A 27,629-nucleotide genomic window follows, 5' to 3' on the forward strand; every position below is an offset into this window, starting at 1 on the left:
CAATTGGTCACTCATGTATAACTCTATTTATTTTCTTTAGAAACCACTTTGAAGACAGCAAAGTATAGTACAACAACTACTGATAATCTCCTACCACTTTTGTCTGTAACTCACTATTATTTGTCTATTTGTTTTCCTGAGAAACTATCTTGTAGCTAACAATATGTAAAACAACAACCATTGATAATTTCTTACCATTTTGTCTGTAATTTGGTAAGCCTCCCCATTACTATATTATGCTTCTTTTACTCTTTAAAATAAAAAAAAATATGAAAGTGATAACAGTTTATTGCTGGTTAAACATGTAAATTGAAAAAATGACTTAATATCTACTTTCTAAACCCTCTGAATCACAGTAAAGCTATAAAAAGATATCAACCACTGGAATAAAAAAAAAAAAGGGTGTATCAGTTACTTTCCTGTTGCTGTGACAAAAGACCTGATACCCACAACTTAAAGGAAAAGAGGTTTATTTCGGTTCACAGTTTCAATGGGTTCAGTTTATGGTAATCTGGTTTCAAAGCAGAAACAGTATGAAGAAAGGGTATGGTGGAAGAGAGCTGCTCACTCTATAGCAGCCAGGAAATAGAGAGAGCAAGAGGACAAGCTGGGGACAAGAACACATCCTTTCCCATCATGCCTCTGGTGACTCATCTCTTCTGACCAGGCCTTGCCTCCTAATAATACATTCAGCTATAAACTCCCCAGTGGATGAATTCACTGATAAGGATAGTGCCTCCAGGGTCCAATTACCTTCTAAAGGCCCCACTTCCTCTGAATGGGAGAATTTGAGGGGATATTTTAGATCTAAACTATAACAAAAGAATTCAGATACAAAAGGATTCAATATAGATAAGAGATATTAATGTGGCTTGGAAGGTAGAAAGCATTTGGAAGAGAGGTAATGAGTTTTTTTTTATTTTGGTGGTACTGGGAATTGAACTCAGAACCTTGCAATTGCCAGGCAAGTGCTGTGCTACTGAGCTATCACTGGCCCCTTTTTCTTTTTTCTTTCCTTTTCCTTTTCCTCCTTTCCTCCTTTTCTCCTTTCCTTCTTTCTTTCTTTCTTTCTTTCTTTCTTTCTTTCTTTCTTTCTTTCTTTCTTTCTTTTTTTCTTTCTTTCTTGACAGGGTCTTATTATGTAGTTCAGGCTGGCCTTGAATTAACTTTGTAGCCCAGGCTGGCCTCAAACTAACAGCAATCCTCCTGCTTCAGCCTCCCAAGTGCTGGGATTACAGGCGTGCACTACCACGCCCAGCCTGAGGTAATGAGATTTGCAGAATCAAGGAAACAGAAACCCATGTGATTTTATAAAGGAATTCTGAGGAAAGATGAGTAGATTCTCCTAATTGCTCAGCAATTAGAGGAAGTAGGTCCAGGAGAAATCTGAGATGAGTCATTGAGCTGAAAATATGGAAACAATTCTCTACAAGCAATAATTGTATTCATGATCCCCATTGCTGTCCTCTTACCTATCTCGACAACTATCACTTTTATCCATCCTTCTGGAGACAAGTGACTTACCTGCTGGAAAAAAATGAACAAGAGAGGGTTGAGAAGACCAGGCACAACAACAGGTACAGGAATGAAAACAAAAGGATCATGTAAAACTCTTACTGAATGACAAGACCTCTAGCCCCTTCCTTTGCATAGTTCCCAGACTATGTGCAGCTAGGACATTATAGTAGGAACTATGAGCTAGGACATTATAGTCCAAGCAAGAGATTAGAGAATACTTCTCAGGGATAACTGACTTCACTGGAGAAAAGACCTTCAGATGGTGATGCTTTCAGATTCCCTCAGTAAAAAGGTAACTTGCTACCAGATCACCTTGAAACCTATTTGTCAATGAATCTGACTCATTACACAAAGCTTCTAATAATTTATTTCAACTCTTACCTATGAATGGACATGTATGAAAGCCTGCATTATGAAACACAGAAGAAAACAAATAGAGGGGGCTGGGGATTTAGCTCAGCGGCAAAAGCGCCTGCCTGGCAAGCGCAAGGTCGTGAGTTTGGTTCCCGGTACCAGAGAAAAACAAAACAAAACAAAACAAAACAAAACAAAAAAAAAAGAAAACAAATAGAATTCAGAAGTAACAGAAACAATGCAGGAAACAGAAGAAAGAAGTCTATAATTTAAGTGCTCACAAAAATATTATGTCTATGAAATATCTTTTCTCTTTTTAAAGTGAACCACCACAGAACAAGAATGAACACTTGGAAAATTTTTAAAAATAGCTAGAATAAGTCAGGCACAATGCTGCCTGCCTGTAATCCCAGCTACTAAGGGGCCAAGCCAGGAGGATTGTTATTTAAGGCTATCCTGGGCAACTTAGTGAGACTCTGTCTCAAAATAAAAAACAAAAAATGACTAGTGATGTAGTTTGGGGCAAAGGCTCTGGGTTCTGTCCCCAGTACCACAAACAAACAAACAAAGAAACATGAAAAGCTTTACAATGAACATCTTCATTCATGGCAAATGGCCATTTACCAGGTATTTTCTTAGGACAAATTCCTAAAAGGGAAATTTTTGGATCTGTGCATATGTTCATCACAAAATTTTGGATACATATTTCAAATTGCTTCCAAGAAAGTACTAATCTATACTCTTGCCAGGAAAGACCTTTAAAATATTGAATAGTATCATTTTTAAAATTGCCAATAGGATGGGATAAATATTTATTGACTTAAATATTTATGTTTTGTGAGACACAGAAGATAAAAGTCAATATCCACATTCTCCAAAAACTAGATATTATCCCTTAAAAATATTTGTTAATGGGAAAGAAAGTGGTTTAAACATATATATTTGAAAAAAAGTAAATAACATGTATATTTGAAAACAAAAGTAAACTCAGCCTAATTCCATAACATTAAAAATTATATAATTATCCTAATTCAAATACCTAATGCACCTCCAGAGGCTAACTCGGTTAATAATTTAGTATATATTTATACTAACTTTTCCCTGAATGTATAGAGGCATAGATTACATATATTGAAATATCTTTTGCACAAAAGTAGGACTGTACATACTCAGTGGTCCACACTTTGCATTTTTAAATATGCGCCTTTTAAACCAGGTCAGAACTCATTAATTTTGATTTGAAGTTACTTGATGACTAGCATATCTCAACATATTTCTTAGGTACTGGTCATTTGTACTTATTTTGTTACCTTTTTGTTTCTGGCATTTCTTTATTTTTCTACTGACATGTTTGTCTTCTTGTTACTGATTTGTAAAAGCTCTTTTATAATAAAGATTATTTAATGTTCCTTTGCCAAGGACACAAAATCATCATATTTCTGTGAAGCTTACTATGGAGGATCAAGAATGTAGGTCTGGTTTTCTGACAATACCGAGACCAATCACTGAGGAAAGAAAAAGAAATGTCTAGTAAAGTCTACAAGATATTGTTCCAAATAGCAACTGCTTTAGCCAGGCCTTACATAGGATCAAGTTATCCTACAATTTAGGATACAGGTTTTTTTTCTGCGGGTGGGCATATGACACACAATTCTTTTATTTTGGAAAATATGGTTGTAGGAGATCTATACACAAATTAAATTAGAACACAAACCGAAAAACCATGTAAAGTTGAAAATTACATCCAATAGAATTAGAGACAAAAAGAAACAGATTATCTACTTCACAGGTTATCTCATTCTCTATATAGACTAATTAATAAATTTTTTTCCTATGGAGTACAGATGTATACATCCTGTGGAAAGCTTTCAAGTGAGAATTTTTTCTGAATTATTAACTAGGGTCTTATTTTTAGTAGTACATGTTTGCAGAACATAATGATTACACTCATTGTAGGGAAATGGCACATGTAGATAACACATCTCAAGTTTTTTCCCCGTCTCTCCACCCCCTCTTTTTTGCCAGCATCAGATTCATTTATTTATAAGTCCTTATAAAATTAATTATCATACATTAAGAATAATAACCAGACTAACAGGCCAAATAGAATATGGATTTTGACTTTGTCTGTCTTCTGTCTGAGGAGCATACTTTCAGGGATCAAGGATGGTTCAGGGATTTCAAATCAAATCATATAAAGACTCATCAAGATATCAAAGTATTCTGGGTTGGAGGTGTGGCTCTATGATAGAGTGTTCGTCTAGTAAGGACAAGGGCCTGGGTTAATCCTCAGCAGCACAGAGATGGAGAGGGGGTGAGCGGGGAAATCAGGGAATGCTTATTAGACAAAAACTTGGAGGTAGCCTATGTGATCATGGTTCACAAGTAGTCCAAAGGCCACCATGTTAAAGGCACATATTCCACGTGATTCTAGGATGGAATCAAGGATTAATGAGGGAAATGCCACAGACAGGGAGGCTTTATCTCAGGCTAAATCAAGACCTCTGAAGTTTTCCTTATGGTCCAAATGGTGGAATAATTTTTTTAAGAGTTATTAGGATTTCACTAACTGAAGATATTCAAGAAGAGACTAACTCTGCATGGATGTAGTGGAGGAACTACAAGTCCTGAAAGTGTAATTCAGTGTAGAGAACTTGCTTAGTATGTACGAGGCCCTGGATTCAGTCTGTGTTGTCAAAGAACAGGAGTGGGTTAGGGGGAAGAGGGAAAAAGAAAGGGAGGAGGAGATGACTACACTACCATGGAGTAGGGGGAGACGTCCATGGAATACACAGACTAGATGACTTCTATAGTTCCTTCCGTCCATCCAATTTGAAGTCTCTACTAGATCTAGGAGCCAGGCAAGATAATATTTGTTGCTCTATCTCTCTTGAAATTCAAAACCCCACATCACCTAGAGTATTCAAAAGTCATGAAGTAACTACAGCACTGGAAGATGAAGAATTTCGGACCTCTACATTGTTTCAGTCTTTGAATGAGTGCAGAGTTGTCAGGGACTCAGACATACCCAGAAGGATTGAAGACCCCCCAGCCTTTCCAACTTGCGGTAGTTACCTGGGCGGGGGGTTGTGAAAAAAACTGCTACCAAATACAATTTAGCTAACCAATTTCTACAAACATATATGACTCTAATTAACAGAATTAATCTACATTATATATCTGGACTCTGGGTAAGCATGGGCCTTAATCCAAAGACCAAACATATGGCCACATCAACCAAGCCATTAAAAGTGCTTCCTGACTCAGAAAGGTCTGAGCAGGAGAGTTTAAAGTCAAGAAAATGATCTGCTAATAGCTCTGATATCAGCCGCTGTGTTGCTGGGTTAATGGAACAAAGTAAGAACCCAGATAATACCCAAACATTTGCATCTTCCCTACAGTACTACTGCCAAGAAAATCATCTGGCCTTCCTTTAATGGCTCTGTTCTTCACTGTTGAACCTGTCTTGTTAGAAAGTCTCTTTACCTAAAGCTGAGTTCTTCCTCTCTGTAGCTTCTGACCTCTGTAGTCATGTTGCCCTCTCGCCACCTTCACTACCACCACCAGAACAAATCACCTCCCTTTTCTGCAAACTGGATTTTCTAGATTAGTACATGGAAATCCCTTTTTATTGACACATGTTTTCAGTACATAATGATCACATTCCTTGTGGGGAGCTGATACATGCACATAACACATCTTAATTCTTTTTTCATCCCCTTCCTTTCCTCTTCCTCCCCTCTACCTTCATTTCTTGGTCCCCCTCCCTTTTACAAAAGATCTACCTCCCTATTTCCTGTTCTATTTTTTTTTAGCTCTTTATTTATAGTCTGTGTTTCTCATATAAGAGAAGCCATGCAATATTTAAGCTATAACATTCTAGCCTGAAGGTCCATCCATTTCCTACAAATGGCTCAAGTTTATCCTCCTCTATGGTAAAAAGTACTCCATTGTGTATAATGCCATATTTTCTTTATTTATTTATCTGTTGATGGATATGTAGGCTGCTTACAAGATTTAGCTATTATGAGTTGTAGCAGATAACTATAAGGCTCCTCTGCCCCAGACTACATATCTCCGTTCCTCTACTACATATCTCAGTTCCTTATACATACTATTGAGAAATGAAAAACAATAATGGAAACAGCAAAGAATAGAAGAAAAACTGAAAAGCCAAAAATCACTTACTTTAAAGTGGCACTTTAAAATAAAACTGGATAACAATTCAAGGGAAACGGTCAGACCTAAAATCAGATTGAAGATATTCAACTTACAAACAATAGGGACTAGCACAGAGGAGAGTTTAAAGTCAAGAAAATGATCTGCTAATAGCTCTGATATCAGCCTCTGCTGCTCTGCTTTTATTAACCTGTCAGCAACTTGAGTATAGAGACCATGTCTTATCTCTATTTGTATTCTCTCAGAATGTGTAAGGCTTAACAAATGTTTGCTGAATGAATGAATGAATGAATGAGAAATAAATAAAATAAAAGCAGAACACTAGAATAAAACTTCACTTAAGAGAAACAAAGTTAATGTGTTTTTTAAAGAAAGTGGCAGTTAGGCATGGTGCCACATGCCTGTAATCCCAGTACTTGGGAGGCCGAGGCAAGAGGATCACTGTGAACTCAAGTCAGCCTAAACTGCATAGTGAAACCTTGTCACAAAAAAAAACACAAAAAAAGTGGAAAAAATCAATAAATCGATTAAGTTATTTTTAACAAAATGGGAAATGAGCAAAAATAAACCATGAGATAATATTAGACAGTGCTATATAACTTAGATAAGCTATGCAATATGAGTGATTTTGGAGACTGTATTAGGACTTGTTTTGTTTTTTAAATAGGGTCTCATAATGTAGTTCAAAGTGGCCTTGAACTCGCTATGTAGCTAATGCTGGTCTCAGATTTGTGGTGATCCTTCTGCCTCAGCCTCCCAAGTGATGGGATTACAGGCGCGTACCACCGTGCCTGGCTAGAGAAATGTATATTTCTAGTTAATTCTGGAGGAGCCCAGTCCTGAGTAACAAGGTCAGCCTCATAGAATGATGCCTGCTAAGATTTCGGTATCAACCTTCTGGTATCTAAGTGCATTCTTACCCATCAAGGGATTTCCCTAGACCTTGGGTATAGTGGAAGGCATGCTTTTCATTGGGGGGTCTTAAAAAGAATCTAAAACCAAGAGAAGAAAATAAAAATAGAATTTTTTTTCTCCCCAGTGAAACACCCCAGCAGTCTCTAGGACAGAGGGACCTAGAGGTTGACGCTGGTATTTCCTGGGTGTGCTGAACGTACCATTTGTAATATAAAAGATTCCATTTATGAAGAACATATTCACCTAAAAACCAACTCAGTGCAGGTGACCAAGTATAGAGATGAATAAGATTACAGCCTCCCTACCGGGAAAGAGTCAGGCCTCCAGCTGTTCTTGACCAGTGGCAAGATGTCTGGCAAGGTGGTCAGTGTACTTAGATAATTTATTCTATGATTTTCACAAATTCCTTCTCTCTTTACCTCCTCAAACACTGACCAACTCCAACCTGGTTAACTAAAACCAAGGTAGTTCAATGCCTTTTGTTCCTCAAAGCAAAGAATCAGAAACAAAACAACCATCACCACTCACCTCAGCAACAAAATTAAAATTTTGAGTAAATCTCTGTGTAGAAGAAATTTATGAAGGGAAATTTTCTTAAAATCTATGAATCTATGGGAAGAAACCTTCCCATAGAACTCAATGTGGTGATGTGTCTATCAAAGAATTACTTCAAATTCTCTCCCCAAAATTAGAGACAATATTCAATAGAAAATAATGGTACACTGCCAAGTTCTTTTAATGATGCAAAGATAATCTTGAATTCAAAATCTGACCCAGATTATACTAAAAAATGAGTGCACACTCAAAAAGTACTCACTCAATTCTGAAATAAGAACCCAGCTAAAAAGTGTTAATAATTCTTAAAGCTGAGAGAAGGGTACAAAAAGTTCATTTTACTATTCTATTTTTGTAGACATTTAAAATTCTTCTTGATGCATTTTTAAATAAAAAATACTGTGAGCAAAATCCAGCACCAACACATTACAAGGATTTATATCATAATCAACTTGTACTTATCCTAAGAAAGTAAGAAAAGTTCAATTTAAGGAAAACTATCAATATATTTAATCTTATCAATAGAAAAAACAATAGAAGCAGCAAATGATTATATGATAAGAAGCTGGAAATCATGTTATATGTAACCTAATTCCCTTGTTTGATTAGAAAAAACCTTAAACATAGCACTACCAGGTAATTCAGTGTTATTGTAGCAAGAAAAATAGAAACATTCTTCTTAAAAGAGAAAACAAAATTACAAGATTCTTCACAACATTGGAGTTGCTGGTCAGTATAATGCAGCACAACGGAGAAATGAGAAATAAATACAGCAGAGAAAGATCTTAAACCATCAGAGTCTGCAGGTGGTTACATACAGGACTCAATTTCACATGGAGGTCATGAGCAAGTTGAGCAAAACTGCTCAGTTGTGAAGACTTCAGAGACTTTTGGAGTAAATCCAAGTACTGGAATGGACTTTTTGGTTAAAAAAAAAAAAAACCCTGGCCCATTCTATATGGCCCCGAAGTAACAACTCATCTATGCTCAAGAAGACAAATCCTGATTCAAAGAACTTTTCTCTTTAATTTTTCACAGGGAAATTTTATTTTTGTACTGGGAATTGCACTCAGGACCTTGTGTTTGCCAGGCAGATGCTTGTGCCACTGAGCTATATTCCCAGTCCTTCATAGGGGAAATTTCAAACAAATACAAAAGTAGATAGAAGAGTATCATGAATCTCCATGTACTCATTACTCAGCTTGCAAATATCCATTTTACCCATCTTCTAAAGAAATTTTCATAATCAGGGGTATCAAAACTGTACTGGGCTGGGAGCAGTCACACACCTGTAAGCCCAGCTGCTCAGGAGGTTGAGACAGGCATATCATGAGTTTGAGGTCAGCCTGGGCAACTTAGTGATACTAAGTAATGAAATTTTATTTTATTTATTCTTAATTTTTATTAGTACATGTTTGCAGTACATAATGATTATATTCACCATGGGGAGTTGGTACCTGTACATAACACATCTTAATTCTTTTTATATCTCCTTCTCCTCCCCATCATCTTTCCCTCTATCTTTTGGTCCCTTTCTCATTTACAAAAAATGTATCTTCCTGTCAAAGCAAAAATTTTTAAAAGACCAGGGATGTAGCTAAGTGCTACAGCACCTGCCAATCCACAGCATGCCCCTCTCTCCAAAACAAAAAAATCTATGGTGAATTACCCTGTTGGAGAAACAGTTTTTTGTCACCAGGATATATGAGGATAGAAAAGACATCAGCAGGCCAGGGACCCTTATAGGGGACTATCAAAATTGCATGGGGTCTAGACCCGTACATACCTTCCAAGTGTGAGCCTCTAGGATCTAGGAGGAAAGATGAATCCAAATTACAAGCTAGTCGGAGCGAGATCATAAACAAATAGAGGGCAGGGCTTTTTTGTCTTACTCATCTTTGTACTTCTGGCTCCTAACATAAAATAGACATTTAAAAAATTCAATAAATACTGCATTTGGTAACTTGAATAAATGGTAAAGGAATAAATGGAACAAAAAATAGGAAGATGGGTCATCTATATGACAGCAATAAACAGAAAAAATATAAATCTTCTTATAACACTTTTTTTTTTTTTGGTCTTATTGAGACAGGGTCTCGTTATGCAGTCCAGGCTGGCCTTGAGCTCACTTCGGAGCCCAGGCTGTTCTCCAACTCGCAAAGATCCTCTTGCGTCAGCCTCCCAACTGCTGGGATTACAGACGTGCCCAACCATGCCCGGCTTCCTACAACACTTAAACTCCAAGACACACAAAATCTAAGGACATAAACCAGCTGTTAAAAAACGTAAAAAACCAAAATGTGTGTGACAAATATACAGACTTTAGAATATTAAGAGAAATAAATGACCAAGCTAGCATTTCATCTTAAACTAACATAAATAAAAGTGTTTAAGCTTTTAAACTTTCTTTCTTGGCTCCAGAAACATTTGTCCAGCATCTTGTGTTATGATTTACTCAGCTTTCTTCACAAACTCCTCTTCTTACCACCCTAATTTTAGGCTTTGGTTCTCAAACTCCTTTCTCATCTGAAAAAGTGGTACCTATTATTCCTAACCCTGTGGTCCCCAAACTTTGCTGCATACTAGAATCACCTAGGAAGCTTTAGAAGTCCCACTTTGCTGTTTGGTCTCAGTGGCAGAATGGAGATGACCAAGGGAAAGTACTGTAGTAAGATGGGCACGTTGTGCCACCACTGTGGCTCCAAGGCCCATTGCCCTCAGAAGTCTATCTGTGTCAAACTCAGCTATGCTGCCAGGTGCAAGAAAAAGAATAACTAGAGTGTCGAGGCTAAAAGACAAAGTGTCACCGGAACATGGAATGAGGCATGTAAAACTGTGTATCACAGACTCAGACATGGATTCTTGAACAACAAACATCTAAGCCCAAGAAGACAGCTCTTGTTGCATCCAGTTCAACCTGAGAATTTCAGTGATTAGTCACACAGTAAACGTTCTGGCTGTAAAAACTAAAAACAACTGAAACTCCCACTTCACACCCTAGACCAATTACATTAGCATTTGTAAGGATGTGAGCCAGAAACTGGCCATCAAAGACCTACCAGGTGACTACAGTGTACAGCAAACTTAGGGGCTCACTGCTCTAAACATTCTCCACAGATAGCCTCACTGCCATCCCGGTGTTTTGAAAACCAATTACTTCTTTAGTATCCCTACCAAAAGTCTCCTATGCCCCTGAACAGAATTCCCTACCTTTCTCTGCTCTATTCCCCAGAACCTCTCATCTGAGGTGAAACTTGTTGAAAAATACCATTTAATTTTCTAACTACCCAAGTCAAAACTTTGAGAATCATTCCAGACTTTTTCCCTGTTTCATGCCCTACACTGACAGATCACCAAGTCTTGTGACTTTGTTCACTATTATCTTAATCTCTTGCCTCCTCTTTTTTCTCAGTATTACTGCTACAGTACAAACTTTCATTCTATCTGAAATTCTATAATAACCTCCTAACCAGCTTCCCTGAATTTACCAGCCATCAGTCAATCCACCAATCATTCACCTGATTGCAAAGTGATATAACATGGAATTCTAATCATAGCACTTTTATTTTCAAGATCCTCCAGGAGCTCCCATTCATCTTTATGATAAAACCTGAGCTCAAGAGTTACAGTAATATTAATGCCACAACTACATCAACACTACCATTTACTATGTGCCAGGCACTGAGCAGTTTACATGTATATTTAATGCTTATAACAATCACTGACAAAAAAGGAAACTGAGGCATGAAGAAGTTAAGTAATTTGGCTAAGAGGACACAGCAAGAAAATGAAGAAATGGAATTCAAAACCAGATTAGTTTGCTTGTCTCTGGAGCTAGATTTGACCATTTCATCCCAGTACATTCCTCTCGGCCTTGGGGTACCATTCAACGTCTTTTGTGATATGGTCCCTGCCTACATGTCTGTCTCTTCAACCTCATACTCTACACTCCAGTGGGATGACTTGTTCTCCAAACAGGCCCTGATTTGTCATGCCTTTTCAGCTCTTTCCTCTGCCTATATTACACCCTCTGCATGCCCACCCATCAAATTCCTACCTGCTTTTGATGAAGGGCGCAGTGGTACATCACACTGTAGGATACTCCACTCTCTGCCCTGTTTTCTCATACAAAAAAATGATGATCACTACCCCTGCTAGCTCTATGTGCCAGCATTGGTGTAAGACTTCCATTCTGTTATATTGTGATAATGTTTTGAAAACTATAAAGTTCTGTGCATGTGTACCCAAGAGTAGCCTCTTTTTCTGAGGTAGTATGAGCTCAGTTGTGTGACCAATTTGTCTGACAAAGAAATTTGAAGAATACGAAGTTTATCTCTGCCATTAAAAAGGAATTTGATCTTGACACATGCTCCAGCATGGAGAACCCTCAGAAATATGTTAAGTGCAAGAAGCCAGACACATATGGCATGATTCTACTGGTATGAAAAGTCCAGAACAGGCAAATCCACAAAGATGGAAAATTGACTCATGGTTGCCAAGCGTTAGTGGGAAAGGAAAATGGGAATTGACTGCTAACGGGTAAGGGGTGCTTTCTGAGAGTTGATGAAAGTGTTCTGGAATTAGAGACAATAACTGCACAACTTTGTGAGTACCGAGAAAACAACTAATTGTGGTTTCATCCTCTTTCCCTCTTCTCCATCTCCCTTCATCTCTTGGACTCTTTCTACTTTTTGGGGGGAACATATTTGTAGTACATAATGATCACATTCATTGTGGGAATTATATATATATATATATATATATATATATATATATATATATATATATATATATATATAAAACATTACAATTCTTTTTCTTTTATTCCATTCCCCTCCCTTCCCTTACCTCTCCCTCCATCTCTTGGTCCCCTTTCCACATACAAAAGATCAGTCTTCCTATTTCTCATTATCTATCTCTCTTTCTGCTCTTTATTTATATTTTGGGTTTCTCATATAAGAAAAACCATGCAATATTTAAGGTAGTATGTCTGATTTGTTTAACATTTTGATTTTAGTGTACATTCATTTTCCTACAAATGACTCAACTTTATCTTTCTTTATAGCAGAGAAATACAAATGGCCAATACATGAAACACTGTTCAACATTGCTATCCATTACAGAAATGCAAAGTAAAACAACACTGAGATTCTATCTTCCTCCGGAAAGAATGGCTACCATCAGTAAATCAAATAATAACAAATGCTGGCGAGGCTGCAGGGAAGAGGGAACCCTTTTACATTGTTGATGGGAATGTAAAGTAGTACAACCAGTATGGAAATCAGTATGGAGATTCTTCAAAAACTAAAACTAGAAATTTGACACAGCTATTTTCCTTCTAGGTTTCTTTCTAAAAGTGTGAAAGATATAATATATACTGATACATGCATCCCCTGTTTATAACAGCACAATTCATAATAGCTAAATCTTGGAAGCAGCCTATATGCCTATCAACTAATGAACTGATAAAGAAAATGTAGCATTTACACACAGTTGAATACTTTATCTTAATTTTAAAAAAGAAAGATAAAAGTCTATCCTTATTGCTCAGGTTCATCCATCTGTCCCCTTTTCTTTGATGGTGAGTAACATCCCAACTCCCGCAAGGAATTTGTCATGTTTTCTCTTATTTTTTTCATAGCAAAACCCTAAAACATTTAGAAGGACTCAAAAGATTCCAGAGTTTCTCACTCATTAGTTCTAGGGTGGGACCTGAGAATCTGCTTTTTTAACATCCTTCACGTACGTCCAATCTGCAGCCTACAGATTGTTTGCCCCCCTTTTTTAGTTATAATAACAAATATAAAAAGGAAGTTTTGCTGTACACTAACTATATTATATATTTTGTATGAGCTCAAGATAATTCCTCTTCAATGGCTGTTATCATGAAGTCAACCAATAATAAATGCTGCCAGGGCTGTGAGGAAAAAGAATCCTTCTCCACTGTTGGTGGGAGAGTAGACTGGTGCAATCACTGTGGAAATCAGTGTGTAGATTCCTCAAAATCTAAAACTAGAAGTTCCACTTGGCCTAGCTAGTCCCCTTCTTGGTGTCTTCCTGAAAGAAGTAAAAGCATCATACCACAGCAATATGTGCATACCCATAATTATAGCAGCAGTTTATAATAGCTAAACCTTGGAAACAGCCCAAATGTCCATCAACGGCTGAATGGATAAAGAAGATAATGGGTTTTTATACAATGGAGTACTACTTTGCCACAAAGGATAAGTTTGAGACATTGCTAGCTAAATGGATGCACCTTGAGACCTACTCAAGGGAAATAAATCAGATATACACATGTAAATATTGCATATAATTTCTCCTGTGAGAAACTGAAAGTATAACTAAGGACCAAAATGTATAATAGACATTGGGAAATGGAAAGAAAATGTTCAAATGAGAAGGGGAACAATGAGGGAGGAAAAGGGACAAGAAAAAAAGAATAGAAAGAAAAAATGGAAATAAAGCTTTGTAAATGAAGAGGGGCTGAAGGGAGGGGAGGGGAAGAGGAATAAAGAAGCAAGATATATCATGTACAGGTACAAATTGCTGATGATGAATGTTGTCCCTAATTAAGTCTACCAGTACACACATCACCAAACCTCTGGTGTGCTAATTCTAAAATGCTGTATCTTATGACTTCCCTCTCTCCTTTAATCCTTCAGGACTTCCTATCCCTAAACTCCACCTTCTTCCTAGATATCCTTCTCTCATTGTTTCCTTGAAAAGAGTGGTCTTCTGACCAATTTGGGGAGGCATGAAAGTTAATGTTTTCACCTACAGAATTTTATTTACTCCTTGTAAGAACACTGCATATTGGGAATCCTTAACTCCATTTTAAGGACAAAGAAACAAGCTTGGAAAGGTTACAGAACTTCAGAATGGTCAAGGGGACCCTGAGGCTCCACCCTTTTCACGTCTCTAAGAGATGCCAAAGTCCCAAGTTTTAGCATTGCTGAAAAGTCCAAGTTTAAAGTCTCCTCTGAGAGTTAAGGCAAACTCTTACCTGTGAGCTCCTGTAATAGTCAAAAGAAAGTTAAATACTGCTGAATGCAATGGCACAGGGTAAATATATCCATCCCAAAAAAAAGAGGAACAGGGAAATAGAAACCTTGAGGGGCAAGCATTAAATCTTACAGTTCTATGTCTAGCACCTGGGGCAAGATGTGAGGGTATGTGAACTTGAATGGCCATGCCCCTACAACATTGCCAGTGGTTGTAGTTCTCATGTCTTCTCTCTTGTGCTGGCTTTGCTCACTCCTTGCAGCTTTCCTCAGACGTTCTACATTCCTGGCTTCTCCAACTTCGTGGAGTTTCCATTGCACTTTTGGCTTAAGTCTCACGGCTTTGTGCACTAACCCCATAGGGTTACACTGTTTGGCCTCCCAGGCCTTCTTCTGAAATCTGTCTGGAAGCCCCCATACCACTTACATTCAGAATTCTTACAAAACTGCAGCACCATGTGGAGGATGCCAAGGTCTGTAACCAGCTGAAGCAAGAGCCAGTCCATTTTACATTTTGCCAGTGGTTGCAGAGGCCTTTCTGCCTGGATGACTGAGCATGCTGAACTAAATCGCCAAGAATCAATTTCCTAGGCTGCCCTTATCTAACAAAGTGCTCTGAGGATCTCTTCTCAAAGTAAGGTCTTTCACTTTTGCAGGCCAAAGGGCTGACATGCCCTTAAGCCATTTTTGCTACTGTCCTGTTGTAAAGTACATGGCTTCTTTTTAATGCTAATCTTTTCAGCAATCAAGCTCTGCTCTGCTCCATCTTTGTAGGCCCCTACTTCATCACGCATCCTTTCTGGCCAAATTCAAAACTTTTTAAATCATTCAGCTATGCTGTTAGCTCTTCATTTTCAGTATAAACCTGGCTAAAAGCCCCCAACAGTACCCTTGCCACAGGTCCAGCGTTAGGTTATTTGCAATTTCCTCCACCAGATTAATTACTCCACTGCCCTTAATCTCAGTCTCCTGCAAAGTCTCAGGACATAAGCAAAATGTAGACAAGCTTTCTGCCAGAGCATAATATGCATGGCCTGGAGTCCAACTGCCAATTGAGTCTTTGTTCAGACTTGAAACCTTTTTTGCCTGGTCTTTACTGGTTGCATTACTGTCAGTATTCTGGTCTTCTAAGTCTGACCAAAATTTCTCACCACGCTCAGCTTAGAGAATTCTAGGCCTTCTCCAGCCAGCATCTCCAACCCTTTCCAGATTCTTCCCACAAACCAGTTCCATAGGCTTCTGAACCACATGGTCAGGTAGCATCACAGCAACAACTCACTTCTCTGGCACCAAAATCTGTCTTAGTCATTTTTCTTGTCACTGAGACGCAATACCCAACACCTAAAATTTAAAGACAAGGTTTATTTTGGCTCACACTTTGCAGAGATTTTGATCCATAGTCAGCTGGCTCTAAGAGAGGACAACATGGAAGAAGGTCATGGCAGAGGAGAGTTGCTCATGGAGTGCTGTCCAGGCAGCAGAGAGCATGAAAGGAAGAGCAGGGAGGGGTATCTTCCAGGTCATGCCCCCAGTAACACGCCTCCTTCAACCACATTTAGCTATGAACTTATCAGTGGACAAATCTACAGATGATTATTGTCACCAGGCTCACTCTGTGAGGTCCCTGAAGCTGGGCAAAAGGCTATCCCACCCTTCTAAAACAAGTTTGTAGGTTTGTTGACACTTATCTTAGAAAAAGAATTTTCAGGAAATGCCAGTAAAAAAGAGACATGCAAAGGGTTCGTTTGGACACACTCAGAGAATGGAGTATAGAGTATAGGTGCTCAAAGAAGTAAGGACATGATACAAGCTAGAGTAGGGTACGTTTAAGAGGTGTCTTCAAGATAGGTGATCTAGGATGCATATACTCACTGCTCTTGTCCCCTTTCTATTTACTTTTTATTTCTTCTATCCTACCTCAATTATCATACCACAATGATCCAATCACCTCCCAAAAACCCCACAAGGCTTTGCAGGGACATCTAGATATAAACCATAACACCATGTCAGCACACTACATGTCATGACACCACATCTATGGCATACATGGCCTGCATGAGCAGTGTTACAGTGTCTCTCAGTTTAGCTTCATTCTAGACAATAATATTCATTAAGCTGCAGGTCTGATTATGTTGCTTTTATGTTCCCCAGTATACATTAAAATGAATACAGAGAAATTTTTAAAAATGAATTCACATATCACCTAAAAATATCTTGAATGTCACATGCTACACCCAAGCTCCTGGGAACACTAGTCTACAGTACTGTCATACCCCTCAGATTTCACATCCGCCTAACATGATTAGGTATCTCTGAGAAAAAGCTTAGCCTTGTATCTGGCTCAATACAGACGCCCTCTACATGGCCCTCAGGGAGCTACAAGGTGGCAGCAGGAAGAGTCAGCATTAATAGGAACCAAGAGTGCACCTCTCTCCTGCTAGTGGTCTGAGGGCATGGGGTCCAGGCCACTCCAAGTGGAATGTGGGAATTTGGTTATACAATTCATCCATTTTATCAGATGGGTAATGAGGTCCGAAAAGGATGTGAAAAAAGGCTAACACTAACCCCAGTGCTACCTTTCAGGCCACACCTCATCATAACTGTGTTTCCGGGGTACCTTAAACAGCCTCAGAGACTGAAGGCAAATGACATTGCTGAGCCAGCTACAGCTGTTGAACCCCTATCGCCACCTGGTTGAGGTACACATCATTCTATGAGGAGACAGAAGACCTGAAGTCAGGTTCCTGAAGTAATATGGGACACATAACCCAAGACACACCTCTGAGTCTCATTTTCCTACCTGTGAAGTTCAAAGCTTAAGCACAGTAACAGCTAATGTTGATTGCCAACTTGACTGTCAATCTTGGCCTGATGGACACCTAGGAAAGTAGAAAAGCACACATCTGGGTGTTCCTTCGTGTGATGTTTTCAGAGACTATTGATTGACATGTGAGCAACTGAACTGAGTGGGCAAGGCACAACTGAGTGGGCAGGACACATCCTGTGGGTGGCACTGTCCATTAGTGTGGGGGCTGAGATGGAACAAAAGCAAGAGGAGGAGGTCACTAGCACAGGGTCAGGCTCTCCCTTCTCTGTTTCCCAGGTGCCATGAGGTACGGCAGCTTTCTGCCTCCATGTCCTTCTGCTATCATGTCCTGCTCATCATGAGCCTGTGACAATGAAGCCAGCCAACCATGGACTGAAACTCTGAAACCAAAATAAACCTATCCTCCCTTAAGTTGATTTTTGTCAGCTCTTTTGTCACAGTGGCAGAAAGCTGACTAACACAAGCACAAATGAACCTTGAAAACATTATTATATTTATGGTTTCATGTGAAAATCCAGATTAGGGAAATCGTCTATGTGCCAGGCACTATTATAGATCTTGGGATACATCAGGAACAAAACAAACAAAATTTAATACCCTCTTAGAGCTTATATTCTAGTTCAGCTTCCCATAAGAAAAGAAGTAATATTAGAAAGCAATAAATGCTAAGGGAGAGAGGGGTGAGAGAGAGCTGGGGGGAATGGGTTAACATTAGTACCTCGAAGTTAGAAGTCAGGGGTCAGGTTGAGTTTCTGAGTTATTCTGAGAACTTGTTATGGGCTCTCCCACACTTACCTTAAGAGACCCAGGGGATTCTACCACTTTTTCTAACTCTCAGTCAAATCTCTTGTCAAGTGCTTAGCCACAACTGGAAAAGACACATCTGGAAAAATATCCCTGTCTCTGTCAGTCAGCTCTAATAGCTACACATTTCTTCAAAAAATGATTACTGATCAGAAACAGTGTGCCAAATACAGGGGTTGTGGGAGACACTGAGACAAGTAAATATAGTTTTTTTCCCCAATGATTATAAATCCATCAGGGGAGTCACAGATATAAATGGTTAGTGATAATTCAGAGCAGAATGGGAGCAGCAAACTGCTAGGGACCTCATCATATGTTGCAAGGTTTTGCATCAACCTTTATAGTTTTCAAAGTACCCTCAGGGGCATAGATCTCGCTTGGTGGTCACCTCATGATCCACTTCCTCTTACGCTTTGACAGTGCACTACTGAGCTCAGAGGTCTTCCCAGGTAACCTCCCGTGTCAACAGCACAGGTCTTCACACGTTCTGGTTCTAACCCTGACTCTCACTAAGCGTGTGGTAACTAGCATCCAGGGACAAGTTATCATAAACCTCTCTAAGCTTATACTGTCATCTACAAAGTAGAGTTGACATCACCTACCTCAGAGTAAATTAGATTATATATGCACTGGTTAGAGCCATGGCAGGTTTGTTAAAGGAGCCCCACTGATTGTAATACGTAGTAAGGTTGAGCACCACTAAGGTAGAATGAAGAGGACTGAGGAAAGAATGATGTGGCCCCACCATTTCAGGGGCTGGAGGACCATGGAAACCTTGTAGGAAACTAAGAAGAAATTCTCAGAGGCCTGAGAGAAACCAGAGAAGCCTGGGGAGAAGAAAAGTTTAAGAGGACTGTGGAGACAGTTTAATGGTTTCTCAATCAGTTAATCTTAGAATAACTTCGACTCAGCAATTCCATTTGGTATTTACCACAAGAGTTAAAAGCGAATGTTCAAACAAATTGTATGCCAATTTTTATAGAGCAATGTTCGTAATAGCCAAAGGTGAAAACAACCTAAAGGTCCATCAGTGGATGAGTGGATAAACAAACTGGTATATCCACACAATTGAATATTATTTAGTCACTGAAAAGAATGAAGTAGTGATATATGCTATAATGCTGACAGACCTTGAAAACGTGCTAATTAAAAGAAGCCAAGCACACAAGTCCACATGTTGCATCACTTAATTTTTCCAAAAATGTCCACAATAAGAAAGCTCATTTAGAGACAGAAAGCAGATTGGTGGCTGCCACCAGGGCCTAGGGGGTAGAGGGAATAGAGTGCCACTGCTTACTGGATCTAGGATTTCTTTTGGCAATGGTAAAAAATTTCAGAACTAGACAGTGGCAATAGTTACAAACCAGTGAGAATGTACTTAGTGCCACTGAGTTATATACTGTTTAAGATGTTTAGAACAGGTACATTTTATGTTATATATTTTGACATTGATAAAAACAGTATAAAACCAATCATGTCAAATATAGTCCAGTCAAAACTTCTATACTGAAAAGGGCCCACAGATTTGACAATTAAGACCTTGATGAAAACACATTCTCCTGTCGCTGTCTGCTACTACACAATCACACAAAGTACCCAGGAGATGGATTAGAAGCCTGTCAGGATCTTTAGTGTCCCCCTGCCACTCACCGTGAGGCTCTTTCCTTCTCCACAGACTTAATGATTATTACAAATGCCTTGAACTTGTTTTTTTAAAAATTCTCTTGGCAACCATCTGGGCATAATTCAACAAAGTTGTAGAATGTGAACTCAAAGTCCAGATTTATTTTTTACTATATATGATTCATCAAGTGTCATCAAATACAACTAATTTTCAAAAGCCTCTGGGCATGTTTGATACCACAAGCTTCAAAAACAAAACCCACAACAACTACAGTGTTTGGGAAATTAAGACTGAAGACTCCCAGAGCTACCACTTACAACCCCAATGGACCTCGATGTCTGTCTGACAGAGGAAGGCAGGGTTCTAACCCTATCATGGTAAAAAACAGTAACAACTATGTACAACCAGAGCACAACATATTAAGAATGGCTCCCAGGGCTGGGCCCAAGTTATGCTTCTGGAGCAGAGTTCTTACCCACAACCTGTGGCATCAAAGCTTTATCCTGCCCTTGAGGTTTCCTCTCTTGAAGTGTGCACCCTTCCTATAGATTTGGCACTAGCCATGTGCTTGTAGGTCCCGGTCTCTGCATTCTTCAAGTCTAGTTCCTGGAATTCAGACTGTAGTTTAAAAGGTCTGCAGCCATCTCAAGTCAAGGGATTTGGCCCAAAACTCAATACAATTTATTGAGCCCCTTATCAAGCCCCTTCCTTCTACTGCAATCTGTGGTGGATGTGGTAGAGGAAATCCAGGAAGACCAAACATGGCCTTTGCCCTTGGAGCATTTGTTGCGTCATACAGAAAAAGACCCGCAGGGGCTGGGGATTTAGCTCAGCCTGCCTGGCAAGCGCAAGGTCGTGAGTTCAGGTCCCGCTACCGGAGAAAAACCAAAAAAAAAAAAAGAAAAAGACCCGCAGACAACTGTTAGCCAAAGGATGTCGAAAATGCTCTAGGGAGTCTAAGAGGCAGTTCCTGCCAAACAGCACAGCAGTATGTGCCTTGTTCATCTCCACATGGGCCCTGGAAACAACTGGTTTCTGTCAGGCAGCCAAGAATGCCAGGTGCTGCCTGCCAATCAGGACCCTGTGCAAGGGTTCAGGCCAAAGGGCCACTCTGGCCGTCTTAATTAAGCCATAATTAAAGATTCTGCCCAGAAACCTCTTCTCCCTTCTACGGAACTGCCCAGTCTGTAGCAAATGATTCAGGGAATTAGATCAGCTGTTAGGAGATGGCAGCCATTACGCGCAGCACCAACGTCTGTGAATGAGTGCAGCTGGATTAAGAGATCCCTGGAAACCACAGGGCCCAGAAACCCAGAAAGTCAGCCCTCACTGAACATTCTGCCTTTAGTCCCTGGCCTCAGTAGACAAAAACATCCAGTTTGGGCCATCCCATTTTTAAAAGTTCATGGAGGCTATCTTGGCTGGGAATGTTGCTTAAGGAAAGGAGAAAAAGGTCACATATCAGGATGTTCACTGAGGCACTCTCTAAGAAAGAAAGAACAACTGGCAACAGCAGAATGGCTTAAGTCACAGCACACCCTCCTTCTCTGAATTCTTAAATAATGCTAACCAGAAACCATACTGTATTCCACAAAGTGCTGTCAAATCAAACTCTTTGATTTAATGTATGGGATAAACTATCTGCTATAAAGCCATATCTCTGCTCTGAGAACAAATATAAGAACAAGGCTGGGCAGGAAATACAAAACAACAAGTTTGATCCATTGGCTACTGGTTTAGGCAGTAAATCCTTTTCTTCTCTGTTGTCTCATTATTGTTGTTTGTGCAGCAAAGGTCAGAGAGATGATCTCCAAGAAGAAAAGCAAAGCTTTGAAGAATGAAGTGAAGACTCCTTGGGCAGTGACAGTGTCACCGCAAAATGACACCCACCTGAGCACAAGCAGGTGCCCAAATCACATTGCACTGGTAGATCCTGCTGCGAAATCTTCCGCAGGTCTCCATTCCCAGCACCCCCATTCCCACCTCTAGATCTAGACAGATTCTAAGGAGCCTGGCTCCGCAGTTCCATCACATGACTGGTGGAGAGGCCAGATGTCATATGCAGCTACTAAACAGCTCACACTGGGGCACCGACATCATGACCACCAAACACTCTACTCCAATTTCCCATAGACACAACCCAGGCATCCAAGAGTTTTTGTAACCCCCACCCCCACAATCCAAATACTCTCCAACTCCTGTTAATGTGAGCGCCTGAACAACTCTAAGTGTCTACTTTCCATCCCCACTGCCATCACACACATTCAGGCCGGCATGATCTCTTAAAATGATCATTGCAGCACCTGTTCTCTCTACCTTTAGTCTCGTTCTTGCTCCAATCTATTTCACATATCAGAGAGCAATCTCTTTCTAAGATGTACACCTGAACTTGTCACTTGCATAAAACTCCATGATGTCACCCCATAAGTTTTAGGATAACTTATCAGTTCCTTGTAAACTCTTGGCCTCCTATCCAGCTTTGCCACATAACAGATCTGTAACTATGGATAGGTAAGTCATCACTGACAAAATACTGGTAACAATAGTACCTGGCTTACAAGGCTGTCACAGGCACTAGTCAGTAGATGAAAACTGTTTAGCATGATGCCTTTAAGGTAGAGAAGAACTCCACAGATGGTAGATGCTGTAACTTTCTATTTGTGGTGGTGATACTGGAAACTGAACCCAGAGGTACTCTATGCTCAGCTACATCCCCCACCCTTTATTTTTCTATTTCATTTTGACACAGGTTCTTGCTAAGTCACTAACTTGCCAAGGTTGAGCTCAAATTTGTGATCCTCCTGACTGAGCCTCCAAGTGCTGCGATTACAGATGTGTGCCACAGTGCCCAGCTTGCTGTAATTATTTATGGGCCTTCAAGGACCTATCTATTTAGGCCCAACTCTCTTCTCCAGCTTCTTTGCTTTATTGAAATATAATTGCATGCCATACAAATTCACCCATTTAAAGTGTACAAATCAATATTTTTAACATATTCATGGTGTTGTACAATTGTCACTGCAATCAATTTTGAAGCATTTTCATCACTCCAAAAAGAAACCCATATCCATTAGAAGTCACTTCCCATTTCCACCCAGCAACCCCTCCAACCTTAGGCAACCACGAATCTACCCCAACTGATATTTAGGTTTCAGTTTATATCCTACTTGCTACTGAGTTTTCTCTGATTTCTGCCTCTGGCAGGGTGCTCTGGAAGGTACCTCTGGTACTTTCCCTTTCTCAGAACTCCACTTGATTGTTTACTAATATATATCCACTGCTAGAATATAAGTTCCTCAAGAGCAGAGCCACTGTTGTCTGATTCACTATGAATCTTCAGTGCTTCATAGGTGTTCAGTAACTATTGATTGAATGACTGAAGCCAGTGGTGCTAAAAAGCCAATGCCAGGCCCTATAAAGACAGTCCTGCTGAAAAAATTAACAGTAGCAGTCTTCCCTCTACTACAAACACCAGAAGTAGCAACACATTTAAAAGTTCATGACACGGGGCTGGGGATTTAGCTCAGCAGCACAGCGCCTGCCTGGCAAGCGCAATGTCGTGAGTTCGATTCCTGATACCAGAAAAAAAACAACAACAACAAAAAAGTTCATGACACTCAGATTTCCTGCAACTATTCCCATCATAGCCACCAGTGAAGTAAGACGGATTGTTACACTTTAGTTTGATTCAGGCATTATACTAAAGTTAGTCCCTGGGAAAGAGAGGAAACAACTATGGAGTAGGAAAAAGCAAGCAAGAGCCACATTTTAGGTGTTCATTACTTATAGATTACTAGCATTACCAGGTGAAATAAATACAAATACATTTAGTTTAAAAGAAAAGAGTGAAAAGGAAGGAAGGAGTTAGTTCTGGACATTTCCTACAAGGCCATTCTGTTAAGCAATTTCTATTTTCTTACAGATTCCCCAATATAAAATCAGAGCTGTACTCTCTGGGCAATAATCTATGCCCTGGATGGTTACTTCAAAAGCCAATGACTACCATAAGAAAAACAATTACCTCCTAATTAGACATTAAGATAAATTTTCAATTTACCAACACAATGACTGCTGGAAAGTACTTACAAAATCAAAATAGGAAAGCGCTCGCCACCAGCCACTATGCCTCAATCTGTTTGGGCCACTGATGGCAGATTAACCTTCCTGGAAGCACAGCTATAGTCACACCTCACACTTATTGAAAACCCTTCAGTGGCTCCCTTTTGCCTTCATGATAAAGAATAACTCTAAAGTGGGTACATGAAGATCCTCTTCCTTTCAACACTGACCTACTTATTTGGCCTCATTTCCTTCTAATCACCTGCAAATAACTCCAATCCGAATAAATTCCACTGAGTGCCCTTGCCATACTTTTGTCTTTCTCTGCCTGTGCCTAGAATGTTCTTTATCCACTCCCAAACTCCCCAGGTTAAAACTCTACCTCCTTTTAGGCCTTGCCCAAATGCCACAGTCTTCGTGACATTTTCCACGAAGCCCCCCTCCATAACACATGCTCTCTATTGTCTCTAGGGCTCCACAGCCCTTTTACTAACTTGTACTTTTTACTGGATGGCTTATAGTTATTTCTGAACATGTTTGCTACTTCTTTATTAGCCATAGACTTTAATAAATACTCAACATATGTTATATAAATAGAAGGTACTAAAATGTTTTTTAGCTGGGCATGGTGGCACACACCTATAATCCTAGGACTCAGAAAGCTGAGGCAGGAATATCATGAGTTCCAGGCCAGCTTGGGCTACATAGTAGGTTCTAAGCCAGCCTGGACTATACGGCTGGACCCTGTCTCAAAAAACAAACAAACAAAAAACCTCATATAATACTTGTTGAATTAATGAATAAAATAATAACTAAATGATAGAAAACAGTAAAATATGATTGAAAGTAGACTAATTTATCCCTGTACTTAAAGAACTAGCAAGTTTTGAAATTTAGGAAATATACCTCAGTAATTGTGACTTTTTTGACAGTGTTTCTATTGAAATCTTTTATTTGCTTCTTATTATTGGCCCACATATATTTCACTTCTACTAGAGCATATGTATATTACAGTCGCTGTCTCAAGTCATCGCTGTACCTGAAACAGCTGTTGAAATAGCTATTCAACCTGAAAATCTCCACTCTTTTGTCTTACATCCTACAATCCCACAAATTTGAAAACCTGTGGGCAATTTAGGTCCAAGAGTATTTAATGATTATCCTATCTATATATAAAATGATTACAGATACTGTCATTTGAAAGAACAAATACAGGAACAATTACCAGTTAAACTTAAGAAAAACCCTTGACAATTACATTGCCATCATGAACAGAGAAAGACCCTTTACTCAAACAGGCTTCACAAATGTTAAGTGCTCCATAACAAATACACCATGAAAAAATATAAAAAATATACCAAATAGATATTACAATTAAAACAGCTTCCTTTTTGAGAACAGTCTAGAGAAGGCAGGGCATGTTTCAGAGTGAGAAATCACCAACTCACCAGTTGAGCAAGCTGAAGGGACTCCTCCGAGGAAGGAAACCTGTGTCTCTTCCCCATGCTGGCGCCTCCCCTCTATCCCTGGACTCTGCTCCAGGGCCTCCCAGCACACAGCTATTTTTAAAGACAAAAGGCCACATTCCCAAAATTACAGCCACAAGAACGTGAGTATCAAATGACTTTCCTGAAGCCGGTCAATAAGCCCAAGGGAAAGGGACTGTTGGGCCACGTGCGCAAAGGTAGATGATCTCTCTGGGGCCTGGGTCCATTGAATCAGCTGGTCCCGGGCAGCTGCAGCTGTGCCACTCAACACAAGGCCAGCTTCTCTCCCTTCAGCACTTCAGGCCCAGAAGTCCTCCAGATGTCCCCGTCATCCTCAAGATCTCAGCCACTTGAGCCAGCTAAGAAAGGAAACCTTAGAGCTCCTTGATTGACATACCAGCTTCCTCTGCGTTAAGGGCAATACAGAAGATGATGTCCAAGGTTTTAGGATTCAGCTATTTTATGTCTGTAGAGTTCATTCTATGCCATCTAATACTTGGACTCCTGCTGGTTCTGCCCGGTCATCTTCAGCCAAGTTAACAGCAACAGCATTAGCTTGCTAAGCCTCACACATCCTAGAGAGGTAGGTCAGCCCCAAGCCCATTATCCCCTTTAACAGATGGGGAAATGACGCCACAGGAAGATTAAATAACCTGCCCAGCCACACACAGCCTGCTACAGGTAGAGCATGAGATGATCTCACCCCTCCTGCCAGTTTGTGAACAGAGAATGCTTTGGATAAAGCCCTTTGCATACTTTTTAGGGTTCTCTGCAGTAAAGATGGTTTGCACAGTGAGATTGAAAAAGAAATAAATACAGAAATAATCTTCTCAAAACTACTCCAATTGTCTCTCCTCTCCCTGTGCCCCCCAAAACACTGTCAGAGACACATATTTTTTAATACACAAATATTGAATGAAAGATGGTGAGAAAGCAAACGCAATAAGGCAGCAAGGGCCCTCAGTGAATAGAATCCGAAGAGGGGTTAGGCTAAGTGGGGTTCTATCCATAACCTCTGTCCTCTGTACTCAAAAGAGCTCCACACAGACTGCTGCCTAAAACTGGGCACTGCGCTTTGCTGCTGATAGGCACTCAATGAATGTTGATGGGGCAAATGCAAGAAAACAATTTAATTCATGGGGAATGCAGAGCAATGATAAAGAAGACTCCCCCAAAGCTGCCCCTATTTCCTTTTATTAATTGCTATCCAGTCAGCTCCGAAGTTTAACTGTCTAAAATTTTGTTATGTTCTGCCCCACATGGAGACCATAATACTTGCCATCAGCTTCTCATCCAAGAACACTGTGAAAACTAATGATGAGGTAATGTCTGTGAAATACGCAGAGTACTTTGAAGATGTGTGGCAAAAGGCATCACTATAATTAATATTTAATAAGGTGCTACCCAGCTCTAATCTCTTTTTCTGCAGACTAATGTTACGTCCACAGGATAAGGTGAGGCCAGATTGGCCCCTAAATAAACCTTTCCAACAGACATTACCCAGTTCCACTGTACTCTCCTGAGTTCCTTATGTCTGGTTGACTGGGTGTAGGATACCAATAATGCCGGGATGGTTTCCAACAGGAATCCAAGGTTGCCAAAGAACTTGGGGGCAAAATGCATCAGGTAGAATGGCAAAATAGACTTCAAAGGGTGGTCTTCCTTGGGGCCTTATTTGTACATATGAGAGAGAGTGAGTCCAGTGAAGACTTCAAGGGGAATTATTTTAGCAAAACCCACATCCTAAGCCAGTTAATATTTTTAGGTCTAATGCAGTGCCCAAGAAAGGAAGAAATAAGAATAGCTCTGTGGGTTCAATTACAAATGGAGGGGAGAAAATAATTTTAAAAGTTCAAGGGGAAAAAAATCAATCTATTTCCTCCCCTTAACACTTTTATTTCTATAAATATACTCACACAAATGGACCTAAGACTATTCTTCCTTCTAAAAACACTACCTGTCTGGAATTTGCAAGATAAATGATGTGTCCAGCTAGCTTTCAACCCACTGAAGCTCAAACAATGCACTCCAAAACCTTATCTCTTCCTTTAATACTTATTTCCCTTCTCTGATTTTAAAATTAATACATATGCCTGATAGAAATTTTTATTTGTGTTTTAGAAAGGACAAAATAACCACTAAAATCTACAATGTGCTAATTATCTTTCTAGCTTTTTTGTGTGTGTGAAAAAATACTTTTTCAATATAAATTGGAAATTCACGGTATATATTGATGGATGGCCTGATTTTCTTCTTAAAAGCATCCTGCAAACATCCCTTTGCCTTTACTATTCTACAATGTT

At 39.6% G+C, this 27,629-nt stretch overlaps 1 protein-coding gene across 4 annotated transcripts in view; it reads right to left on the bottom strand.

Annotated features, from left to right (window-relative positions):
• The window catches only part of Frmpd1 (FERM and PDZ domain containing 1), a 171,210-nt gene that overhangs the window by 54,331 nt on the left and 89,250 nt on the right, over window positions 1–27,629 (bottom strand). Inside the window, exon 1 of one of the 4 annotated variants that reach the window (XM_005382865.2) lies at window positions 25,288–25,333. The exons of 2 other annotated variants lie outside the window; for them this stretch is intronic. The gene's annotated coding sequence lies outside the window, so the exon portion shown is untranslated. Of the gene's footprint in view, window positions 1–1,472; window positions 1,498–25,287; window positions 25,334–27,629 lie in introns of those variants that run through there. One more of the 4 variants, XM_013513180.1, reaches the window with a different exon arrangement.

The sequence above is a fragment of the Chinchilla lanigera genome, unplaced genomic scaffold (assembly GCF_000276665.1).
Source record: "Chinchilla lanigera isolate Chin_1 unplaced genomic scaffold, ChiLan1.0 scaffold00018, whole genome shotgun sequence".
Lineage (NCBI taxonomy): Eukaryota > Metazoa > Chordata > Mammalia > Rodentia > Chinchillidae > Chinchilla > Chinchilla lanigera.